The 12,729-nt window shown below is 39.0% G+C and overlaps 1 long non-coding RNA gene across 1 annotated transcript in view; it reads right to left on the minus strand.

Moving 5' to 3' along the window:
• Positions 1 to 4,687: 4,687 nt before the first annotated feature.
• LOC114228441 (uncharacterized) overlaps positions 4,688 to 12,729 on the minus strand; it is a 62,847-nt gene continuing 54,805 nt past the window's right edge. Inside the window, exon 4 of the long non-coding RNA XR_008556963.1 lies at positions 4,688 to 4,759. This is a non-coding gene — a long non-coding RNA (uncharacterized LOC114228441). The remainder of the gene's footprint in view (positions 4,760 to 12,729) is intronic.

Below are 12,729 nucleotides of genomic sequence, written 5' to 3' on the forward strand. Positions count from 1 at the left end.
ATGGGGGAAAACACACATTCCCAGACATACAAAATGAACTTGAACATATTGAAGGGCATCGATTTCCTTGTACCTGGAATGCTTATGCTTTCGAGTCAAGCATTCCGAGTGTGAAAGGGAGGTACACCGTAGAAACAGTGGGGGGTAATGATTTTCACTGCAGTAGCGTGAGGTTTATATCGCACCGAAGAGTGTTCAGAAGAAAAAGGTCTATACATGTGCAGAGTGGACACATTTTATTAGGTTTCTCCCTCTCCACAATTTTACCTTCCCAAGCTTGAATTTATAGGCTTAGGTTTCATGGTGTAATTACTGGGTTTAATATCAGAGAGGAGAGCAGCTTTGGTTTTCAGAGTATGTTTGGTGTTTATTCAAGGGAAACAATCTCCAATGCAGTTTCATTTTCTTTTCATTTTCACTGGGGGTGTTTTTTTTTTTTTTTGGGGGGGGGGGGGGGTGGTGAATACTCATGTTTATGGAGTTTCAGGGTCTGGCAGCACTGGGAACTGCAGAACTTTGTTTATCCAGAGTCCAGTTTCAATCCAGAGGGTGCCAATGCAAACTTCTGCAGACTACCCCGCCAAAAATGTCAGCCCTGTCTTGGAGGAGCAGCCTTCCCAAGCAGGGAGAGTCCTCAGAGCCAGCTCAGTTTGAAACTGAACTATGGAGAGAGCCCAAGCACTGAACCATGCTGTCTCGAACACAGCAGCTTAAAAATATGCTTTTTATCAGATTTTCCTCATATTTTGTCTCATATTTTTTTTATCACAGCAGGAGCCTGCCATCACCAGCTAAGCTGATGGACTATGTCCTCTACCAGCATCCGCCTTTGATATTCACATCTTCAGGAAAGCTCCGTCCCTCTCACTTACGCTCTCGCTGGGGTCCCTTTATGCACCCACGATCACTACAGTTACAGCATCTGTCCCCCCACTGGGAAGGAAGCTTTAGCTCATCAGGATCACCTGCATAAATACTAACTGTGGGTGCCATCAGAAACGCCATGTTGTCAGCACTTTCTTTCCATTCTTGAGACATTACATCTTCACAGCCCTTGGGTGTTTCATTCTAACAGCTGGAAATTCCTGATTTTTCAATACAATTTGCTTCTTCCTCCTCATATTGCTTAGTATCAGAGCCAACTTTGTAAGGCAGTTTTTAATGAACCCATAGCCGGTGTGTTAAATATGTTAGTTGAGTTTTTTATTAAAGCAAAGCTAATATAACGTGATTGTTTTCTTAGGCACCCTATGGGGAGTAAGAAAAGCAGAGGGTAGGAAAAGTGGGGGTGTTCCCTTGATATAGTTGGTATATTGCCAAATTTACCCACCTTTCAGGACCCCCCACCCATCAGTGAGCTGATGGCCTTCATGTTAGCTGAGCTTTCTAAAAGAAGGGGTTCATCTGTGGACTGGAGCCAAGAAGGACTCAAACATCAAGTATAATCCTTTGCGAAAGGCTGCCATGCTGTGAAAAATTAACTCTTAATAACTAGAATGGACAAACTTCAAAGTAAACTCTAGGCTTGCCACTTCCCATCCCAGAATTCTTGTCCCTGTAAAATTATCTAAGAAGGTCACCACAAAACTATCTGTGACGTTAATAAAATGAAGTACAGTGAATAATATAGCTGTATTTGTTTTTCTGCAAATTGTGTTGCCTGTGGCATTGGTCCAGGGTCTAGCTTGCAGCAGATTTTAAAGTGCTGGGCATTATTTCTGGCTATTTTTGTGTGAGCTCACCACTCAGTCCTGTGAGAGCTGGCAAATATCTGTCAATAGCCAGGGTAGTTCATTTAAGCTCAAACCTTTACAACTGTGAAGTGAGAAGATAATATTGGAAATTAAAGCAAACAGAAAAAAAAATCAAGTGCAATAAACTAGCTAAAATCTCAGATCCTTGGGCCAGAATACTTGAGTTTGCCATTTACTAGCCGTACCATGTTGTACAAGTGTCCTACCTTTTCTGTGGCTCAGTTTTCTTATCTGTAAACTCAAACTGGATATAATAATAACATTGACTTATTTTATTAGAATGAAAATTAATCCAGTTGATATCTGTAAAAGGTTGATGTTTGGTACATAGTAAGTTTATATAGGAATTTGTTAAATAAAATGCTCTCAAGATGTTATCATTGATTAGAGAATATTATTCTCTTGTAAAATTCAAAAGCACCATTGAGGGAAATAATACACATGTAGCACAGAAGAAGTAGATCCATCAACTATAAAGTATTCCAGCAATATGGTAAATATTCAAATTAAAATAAACTGTTGGAAACTAAGCATTTACACTCTTGCCAATTAATTTTTTAAAAGTAGATAAGGTTTGCCCTGGCCAGTGTGGTTGAGCATCATCCTACACACCAAGAGCTTGGGGCACATGCCCTGGTGTGGGTTCAATCTCCAGTATGGTGCATGTTGGAGGCAGCCGATTAATGTTTCTCTCTCATCAGTGTTTCTCTCTCTCTCTTTCTCTCTCTTAATAAAAATCAATAAAAACATATGAAAATATTTTAAGTAGATATACTTTAAAGCCAACCAGACAAAAATTTTGAATTCGAAATTTGGCATCTACCAAATATATGAATAAAATTTCTACATTCCAGTTTTCTCATCTGTAAAATAGTTTATAGTATCTCTTACAATAGGTTATGGTAAGGGTTAAATAAGTGCTTAGCACTTTGGCTAACATATAGTAATCAGACAATAAAATGAAAAAGTATTTATTTTTAACTAGGAGGCCATAAAACATTTTTGGCCATGAAATTCCAATATCTTGTCTAGTTATCAAAAAATAGGGTTCTAAGAGCATAAACATGCCACAATTTTAAGGACTTAAATAATTAAACCAGATTTGAAGATAAACAAAATCCTTAAATTTTGTTTTTCTTTTGTGGCATATTTTGGGACTAGTAATTATCGAGCTGTGACACCTATGAAAAGGAAGGTGGTTTTTATTCCCCCTTTATATCAATATTTAAAAAAGAGAAATGGTGAGCATTAAATGTGAGATGACAATTGTTCATGGTGAGCAAAGCTCTATTTATAGGTGTTACTGAAAATTAGATATAAAACTTTACTGAGTAAGAGTACATAGCATTCTAATAAGATGTTAATTATTTGTAACTTTCTAAGAAATTTAATCTGGAGTTTATATTTTTATTTAAGTTCTTTTAGTACTATTATTTCAGATCACACAAGTCATATTTCCTGTCAAAATTGATTTGTCTTCATCTTCTTCAAACTCCTCACATGTATGTAATTTAAAGTAATATAATCTTATGTCTAGAACAGTGGTTCTCAACATTTCTAATGCTGCGACCCTTTAGTACAGTTCTTCATGTTATGGTGACCCCACCATAAAATTATTTTCATTTCTACTTCACAACTGTAATTTTGCTACTGTTATGAATTGTAATGTAAATATCTGTGTTTTCCGATGGCCTTAGGTGACCCTGCTAAGGGTCGCAGCATTAGAAAGGTTAAGAACCACTGGTCTAGAAAATGCCTTATAAATCATCTAGTCAAATCTCCTCATGAGGAAATTGAAGCTCAGAGAGATTAAGTAACTGACCTAAGGACACAGAGATGCTCAGAAGCTAAGGCAGGCTTAGAATCGAGCATTCCCAGTGTCCTTTCCCCCATTAATTCAGTGAAATACAAGAATTTTGTTAAAGTTGCTGGAGAAGTGACAACAGCCATCACTTTTAGTTTTTTTGTTTGCAAGATTGTTTGCATGTGTAAGACTATTTATTTCCTTTCAGATATCATATCTACAGCTTGGGAACCTGTCACCAGGTGAATAATGGTGCCTAGGCTGTGGTCTTCTGTGTAAGTAGAAAGATTTCCCAAATGACTGAGTATTCAATTTTAGTACCTGCTTTTGTGTGTGTGTGTGTGTGTGTGTGTGTGTGTGTGTGTGTGTGTGTGTGTGTGTGTGTATGTTGTGTATGTCACACACACGTGTGCCACTATTGCTAATTTATCACTTTACTATTTTTCTATTTTAATTATATGTACATATATGCATATATACACATATATACATATACAGCATATCCATACACATACATATGTTTATATATATATATTACATGTATAAGAGAGAGAGAGAAAGATAGATAGATAGAGAGAGAGAGAGAGAGAGAGAGAGAGAGAGAGAGAGAGATACTTGAGAGACTTATAATGCTTGGTCACAAATAAATACAATCTTCAATTGTTAATATTAATAGTCCTGACTAAACTCAACCTTGGCCTTCTGCTTAAATAGAAAATAATATTCACTATAACTTTAAACTTAATATTGGAATCCACTGGGGTAAATAGAGAGCTATTGAGTCTAGCTTTTGGGAGCCTTTAGTTAAAGATATTTAATATTTCCATGGGAGTCTACTGATTTCTGTTTATAACTCATCACAAATAAGGTATGACATTTACTTGCCAGAACCATTAAAAACGTTCTTATTATATGACTTCCCAGTTCTGCTATCATTTTGAGGAAGGGAAAACTGAGTTGGTAAAAAATATGTAAAAGATGTTTAGTCCTTACAACAATCCTATGTCACAGGTTCTGTTATTATTTCCATGTCACACTTTTGGGGAATAAGTCACAGAAAGGTTAAATAATTTTTTAATAAATAATAGAACTGAGATTTGAACTCACAATTGGGTTCCAGAGTCCATGTTCTTAGCCACAAAACCCTTCCTTTAAACCAAGTGACTCTCTAAGAGAAAGGATGGCTTCTATTCTCTTCCACCTGAAATGTGGTGAAAATCCAGTTGTTTAGAAGTCTTTACAGTTCCCTACCTCATCCTTAACTTTACTTCAAATTCAGGAGCAAGCTTATGCTCTATTTAATAAAGTATGCATTCTTTCACATAATCTATTATTAATATATATTTTATAACACATGCACGCAAAATATCATGGAGTTTCAAAGCACGTACATAAATTACATGTGTGATTTTGTCAAGGATATTGTGCATTACCATGTCACTTTGGATAAGTATTCAGGTTTTTAAATATTTTTTTAAAGAGGGCAATTAATCATGCTGCATTTAAAAAAATTATAACACTAGAGCAAAAAATTCTGAAAATTGAACATAAGTGAAGAGAAAATAGTATATAACCAAATTAAACATATAAAAATTGTTGTAAAGTATGCATAAGAAAATGCATAATTGTTGTGGTATAGTAATAAGGTATAAAAACCAAGTAGCACAATATAATTTCTATAATGGTTATTACTCTTACATAGCAAAATCATGCTTATACCATTTTCTTTTCATTCTGTTAGTTCTCAGAACTTATAAGCATCATAATTATCAGAAGGTTTTTTAACATATGTAATTAGATTCCTGGTTACCTATTCACATGGACAGGCATATTAGGAGACAATGTCTGAACTCAATCAACTATTATCTACAGGTCCTCTGCATGTAGGGTTTGTTGTAACCCAAAAACAATGCTCTGTGCACATTATTCTTTCCACCGTTCTTCTAGGTCTCACACTGCACACTGCCTACATCCAGATATGGAGCTGCTTCCTGCCCAGATTGTAAGAGTCACCCACAGAATGCTCTGTGTCCCCAGTGCCTCAGGCCAGTGTTATTCTGGGCTTTCAGTATACAGAGATGGAAGCTTTAGACAATAGCAGCATCACCTGCAGAATAGTTCAATCACCACCCTGAGCCAATTAGAACTGAGCTATTGAATATGAGATGATAAAAGCCTGATGGAGAGGACATCATGAGAATGAGTGTTCCAGAGTCTTTCAGAAAGTGAAGGGCAGCTTGTGAGGAGAGTGGTCATGGCAGGGGAGAGGGGAGGAAAGCTGACAGCTATGAAAGGGAGAAAAGAAGGAATAGAAAAAACAATGGTTGGCATCAAGTCCTGAAAGGGGGATTGGCTGGGGAGGATTGAGAAAAGACATGCTTGTGAAAATGTGCCCAGTTCAGGGAGGTCTCTGGTATCTCAAGCACAAAGCTGAACATTCCAGTACTGTAGAAAAGCTCTCCTCTAGTCTCCAGAAATCTTCCAAGTAGATTCTACTGTTTTATGGTAGGGGGATGGAAAATTTAAAATCATTGATATGAGGGATTATTGCTGTTAGATTCTCTCAGCAACCTGAAAAGACAGAAATAAGTGAGAAAATTCCAATTATTTCTAGGTAGCTTATATTATTAACTAGAAGCCTGGTGCACGAATTCATGCACGGGTGGGGTCCCATGGTCTGGCCGGCAATCAGGGCCGATCAAGGCTATGGGAGGTTGGCCGGGGGGGAGGGACTGTGGGAGGTTGGCTGGCCACAGGAGGTTGGCTCTGAAAGTGCACTGGCCACCAGGGGGCAGCTCCTGCATTGAGCATCTGCCCCTGGTGGTCAGTGTGCGTCTAGTGACTAGTCGACCTGTTGTTCAGTCATTGGTCGTTCAGTTGTTCGGTTGCTTAGGCTTTTATATATATAGACTAGAGGCCCAGTGCACAAAAATTTGTGCACTTGGGGTGGGGAGATCCCTCAGCCCAGCCTGTACCCTCTTGCAGTCTGGGACCCCTCGGGGGATGTCCACCTGCCAGCTTAGGCCTGCTCCCCAGGGTATCGGGCCTAAGTTGGCAGTCAGACATCCCTCTCACAGTCTGGGAATCCTCAGAGGATGTCCGACTAAGGGCTTAGGCCCACTCCCCCGGAGAGTGGGCCTAAGCCCTTAGTCGGACATCCTTAGTGCTGCTGCAGAGGTGGGAGAGGCTCCTGCCACCAGCGCTGCACTGGCCAGCCATGAGCCGGCTTCTGGCTGAGTGTTGCTCCCCCTATGGAAGTGCACTGAACACCAGGGGGCAGCTCCTGTGTTGAGTGTCTGCCCCCTGGTAGTCAGTGTGTGTCATAGCGACCAGTCATTCCCAGTTGTTCTGCCATCAGGGTCAATTTGCATATTACCCTTTTATTATATAGGATAACTCCAGAGGGATCCTGGTGAATAAAAATGTTGTGTACTATCCAACACCCTAAAACTCCTCCTGCTTTAGATCCTCTCTTATATGCTCACATGGAACACTTAATATAATAATTAGAGTAGAGGCTTAAAATATCATTGTGCTTGGGAGCAGTGCCATATAATGTTTATTCTTACTAAGTAGGGAACCTTCTTGTGCCTAAATTTCAATAAATATGTGTGCAAAGGAAGAGAACTCTGGATAACTGGGCCATGAAAATGGGTATGAGGAGGTACTTGGAAAGGTATGCTGGGTATCTTCCATATTGCTTTTCTGACCGCTTATTCAATGAGCCTGGTAAAGACAAGCCACAACCATAACAAAGCACATTAGGCAAGAATTTTGGAGTTCTCTCATGTTCCATGATTCTTTGTCTCCTCATTAGTAAAATGGGGGAGTTTCAGTTGAAGACTTTTAAGGTCCCTTTAAGTTTTAATATTATAATTGCTTGTGTTTGCTAAACATTTATATTTAGCCATACAAATTACTTTTCCCAATAAAACCTGACATGAGATACAAATAAAAACACTACTGGGTCTGGGCTTCCCTGTGTATTCAGCCTCTTCATCTCCTCCAATAACTTTGAGGGATCATCAAGAGGTCTTAAGGAGAGGCCCACCTTAACATTTACAGAGTGTTATAAATGACAGTAGACAACATTAAATAAAACATCTTCTATCCCCTTTATTTGTTAAGTATGTAATCATAATGATTGAGGAGAACATGTTCAAATCTAGAATTATTGGACTTTTCAGAGTTTGTGATGGAAAATTCTGGAATGAAGTAGGTCTGCTACTGACCCCTGCCCCTGGTACCCAGCCTATAATCTACTCACTTTTATTACCATTCCCAGCCTCATCTCCTACTAGTGGGACTTCCCACTGTACACAATGTCTATAAACTGGATTTGTGGTACACCCTTGGATGGTAAAACTTGGGGGAGAAGTCTGTTCAGGTTCAGACCATTTGAGCAAAGACATCAAGAGTCTGGGGTATCCAGACTGGGTCTAGGGAGCAGGCATAAGTTCCTGGTGGGCACCTCCTCATCATCCCCACAGTCCTCAGATGTAAGCCATGAGGAGGCTTACAGCCACCAAGGCAAGGTGATCTGAAGTGTGGAGCATTAGCTCAAAGCCTTTGTTGCCCAAGTCTAGTGAAATACCTAGTAAATACAGTTTGAATACCATCCTTGTGGGTTGCTGAGGGTTCTCCTCTGAATGCTGTTTGGTGGGATATTTAATGGGCACCAAAGCTTCATAATCAATCCATTGCCTAAGCCCCAAGACTGCAGTGTCAGCTTCCATCGAGTCTCCTGTCTGCCTGCTTTAGCGATTTTGGACTTGCCAGCTCCACAATAACAATGAAGCAATTATTCCCTACATTAAATTATATATATACTAGCTTTCCCGTTGCAGGAAAAATCCTGCAATAGGATTTCCTGCTGCACTCTACCCCGCCTCACCTTCTCCTCCAGCCCGCCTTCGTTTCCCTTCGCCCCCGGCCCCGCCTCCGCCCCGCCCTTGTCACCCGCCCCGCCTTCTCCTCCAGCCCGCCTTCGTTTCCCTTAGCCCCCGGCCCCGCCTCTGCCCCACCCTTCTCCCCCCCCCCCCCCTCCCGGCTTGCTTGCTTCTTCGAAGCTTTACTCCCTTCTGCAGCTCTTGGCTTCTTTGGATGCTATCTTGATATGCAAATTAGCCGCCATCTTTGTTGGGGCAATTTGCATACTCGTCTTGATTGGTTGGTGGACGTGGCTTGGCTGGTGGGCGTGGCTTAGGTGTAGTGAAGGTGCGGTCAATTTGCATATTTGTCTATTATTAGATTAGATGTTGTATATGCATATATATGTGTGTATATATGTATATGTATGTATACATATATACATTAAATTATATATATGTATTGTGTATATATATATATGTGTATGTGTGTGTGTGTGTACACACACACACACACACACATACACATTTATGTTATATTGGGGCTTGTTCCTGACTTCTTTGTCAGTTCATTACTTCATCAGTATCATCAGAATAGTAATAGCAACTTCTGAGATGATAAAAGATTAAAGTAAAATAAAGTATGTCAAATATAGGTATTGGGTTTGACACAAAATAACCACTTATTACTATTACCATTAACATTGGAACAAAAGCTATAAAGCTGGCAGTTAGTTAACATAGAAACATCAAAATGTTCTTTTAGCACAATGTAGTACTAAGATCGTGGGCTTTGGACTCAGGCCAAAATGCTTGTGTGTTTGCTCTATTACCTATCTCATCTGAGATCTTGAGCTAGTTACTCAATTTCTCTGTGTGCTATGATTCTCATTTGTACTATCTATCTCACAGAGTTTTAATGAGAAAAAAAACCAAGATGATGTATGTGCAACAATGAATATCTTGTGAGCACTCAATATATGTTACATATGATTATTATTGTCATAACAAATATTATTAATTCCTTTAAAAGTTTATTAATACCTACAATGTGCTACAGAATATGTTAGGCACAGTCCCTGCCCCACAGAATTTTTATGACTTGATTTATACAAGTACAAAACTCACGAGAGTTTTCATGACTATTGGAACCTACCATATTGACTTACATTGTAAGGTTTTTTTTGAAGCTTATTTTTAGTTTAGTTTGGAAAGCATCACCAGCTCTCAAATACAGAGCACAGTCATTGAATAGTAAGAACTTGGTGTGGTATGGAAACCCAACTCTGGAAATGGCAGAATTATACAATTTTTGGACTATAGCACAGCAGCTTGGAGGAAACAGCTCATTGTCTCAAGCCATTATTATACTCATAATTAGAAACAACATCACAATCGGGATGCATGAAAACCCAAAATGCTTCTAACCCATGAAATCTCATGACATTTAAATTGTAAAGTAATGATTGTCCAGTGCTGCCCACTGGAAGAAATAAAGTTTAAATGAAAAGATTGTTTTATCCTGACTACTAACAGACATTTAAAGACATGACATTTAATATGATAATGGCATACACTTTTCTGTTACCTATCAATTGAAGATTATTTTTAAAATGTAAACATTATAAAGGCAAGCAAGACCAGGAATGACAATTGTCATTTTTATGGAAGCCAGATCTCTCTAAGATAATTGCATGTGTACATTCAAGGATAGAGATTTATAGCTGAAGTACACTTGGTAGATTTCAGTGACAGATACAGGCCTTGAAATACATCTCCAATACAGGAGATCAAACAGATTTTTTTTTTTTTTTTACTTAAAACTCATGATAGCACAGTAAGAAAATGAGCTGACAACTTACGGAGTTAATCTCTCCCCTTTAACCTCCTGTACAATAGATTTTTCACAGTTCCTACCACTTTTATTGTCTCTTATCTCAGGTATTTTCCCACATCACACCTGGAACTTGTGGCCACTGAGTCAGGCCTCTGAGCATTTCCCTGTTGGTGGGAAGCTCTGGCTCACTGAAGGCCACCCTGCATGTCAGGCAGGAAGTGCTGCTAACAGGGGTAGTTAATCTAAACCCAGCCCAGGGTTTCTCTAACCCCTGGAAAAATTGGCCTTATCCCTGGAGCTGCACCCGTGTCTGTAAGTGTTAAACTTATAGCAACCTAGGGAAATATAACAACTGCAATGCACCCAACCTCTAGTTCATCAGGTGTGGAGTGTCAAATTGCTGTGAGCTCCATATATTAACATATTGAAGAGCTGAATCAACACCTAAACCTGTTTCACTGAGTAAGAGATTCATGGAATCTCAATCATGCAGAGGACTTTAATAGTGAGGGGAAAAAGTAGGTAAAAAAGGATGAAAGGAGTAAGGATAACAGAAAGAGAATGCAGTAAGACAGGTGTGAAACCCCTGGAAAGTGGTGTAGTCAGAAAAGAAAATCTAAGCTCTTCCATTTAAATCTTATCATAACAAAGAACATTTTCAATCCTCTAAAATGTTCCTAGGGCCAGCAAATGTCTCACTTATGTTAAGGGAGATTTTCATATGGTAAAAATTGCCTAGAGCAATAGAATTTATATGACCCTTTGATGTGTATAAAATAAAGACTTAAGCCCTAACCAGTATGGCTCAGTGGATAGAGCATTGGCCTGCAGATTGAAGGGTCCCAGGTTCTATTCCGGTCAAGGGCATGTACCTGGATTGTGGGCACATCCCCAGTAGGGGGTGTGCAGGAGGCAGCTGATCCATGTTCTCTCTCATTGATGTTTCTAACTCTGTATCCCTCTCCCTTCCCCTCTGTAAAAAATCAATAACATATATTTAAAAAAATAATCCTGTATATAAAAGGCCAGCGACTGAATGGCAGATCGACCTGAACAACCATGGCCCCTCGCCCCGGCCGGTCCCTCCCCTAATCGGCCACCATTGGGGCAGGCCGACTGGACCCCACCAGTGCACAAATTCATGCACCAGGCCTCTAGTAATAAAATAAAATAAGGACTTAGAGGCAAAACAGAAAGGTGTCTTGTGGCCAGACAGACCCATGTTCAAATCTTATATCTACCAATTCATAGCTGGGTGGTCTTGGCCAAATCACTTCATCTATATTCTTAATTTCCTTATCTTATCAAAAAGAAGTAGTTTATTATAGACTCTAGTCTATATTGGGTGTTCTAAAAGTAATAGTTGCTATTGTAAAAGAATATAACCTTTAGTTAGAAAAATACTGGGCTGTAAATAATATCAGGCAAACCATACTAGGTTAATCAGTCAATAGGTAGAGTAGTCATACATCCCAGTTTTCTCAGAGTAGCATTAATTTATACCCGTTGTCCTGGCATAATTATTAACAGTGCCTACTTTCATTCTGTGATAAATGATATGGTTGCTCTGGTAATGGGCCAAATATTCACTGGTCAACTAAGGCAGAAATGAGCAGGTACAGGCATTAGGCAACCACATGTACAGAGTCTTAGTGAAGGGGCCCTAGCAAACTGAAGGGATCTGTTACTGAGCTCTCACCCTAGGTCACCCACTCATTAGAGTCAGAATTCATAGAGAAATGATCCTTATGTATCAAAGTTCCTGGAAATAGTTTTGTTTTATCAAATGCTGTTAGTTGTAGGTATCAATTATTACCCTGAAAATATCTGCCTTCAAAAATGTCTAGTCTACTGCCCAAGAAAGACCCATAATATTATTTTATCTTGTAATTGTTAAATAAAAGGCTTTAATAAAAGTCCATGGTAGAATTTCTAAAAATATCTTAAACTTTGCCCAAGAAGAAAACAACAAGAGGTAGGCTTAGAGCCTGGCTTTGACATTTGGGTAGGTATTTGTCAGGCAGACGAGGAGAAGACCCTCTCTTTTCCCAGAATGAACTGCTTAAGGACAGAGACATGAGAATGCCTGACTTGTCTAGATAATTCTGAGAAGTCATATGTGAGAACAGAGTAGCCTTTATAATGGAATAGGAGGCTACAAAGGTTCCTGAGTCAAGTGAGGACAACCTTGTATGGGCCACAATAATCTTAAAACAACTAACGATTATTGTATGTAATGAAATGATTAAAAAAGATGAGACTCTCAGCATGATGTGAAAACCATACCCTTGGGTTTATTTTTAGTATAATTCCTGAAAATAAATATTTGAGAGAAGACATAAAAAGGTTACAGGGAATATAGAACATGGACAGATATTTGTTCAAGCTATGGTTTATAATCACTAAAAATAAACAGAATTAGTTCTTCATTTTGTGGCTTTTCATATCTTCTTCTTTTTTTTTTCT

Source organism: Eptesicus fuscus, chromosome 9, assembly GCF_027574615.1.
Source record: "Eptesicus fuscus isolate TK198812 chromosome 9, DD_ASM_mEF_20220401, whole genome shotgun sequence".
Taxonomy (NCBI): Eukaryota; Metazoa; Chordata; class Mammalia; order Chiroptera; family Vespertilionidae; genus Eptesicus; species Eptesicus fuscus.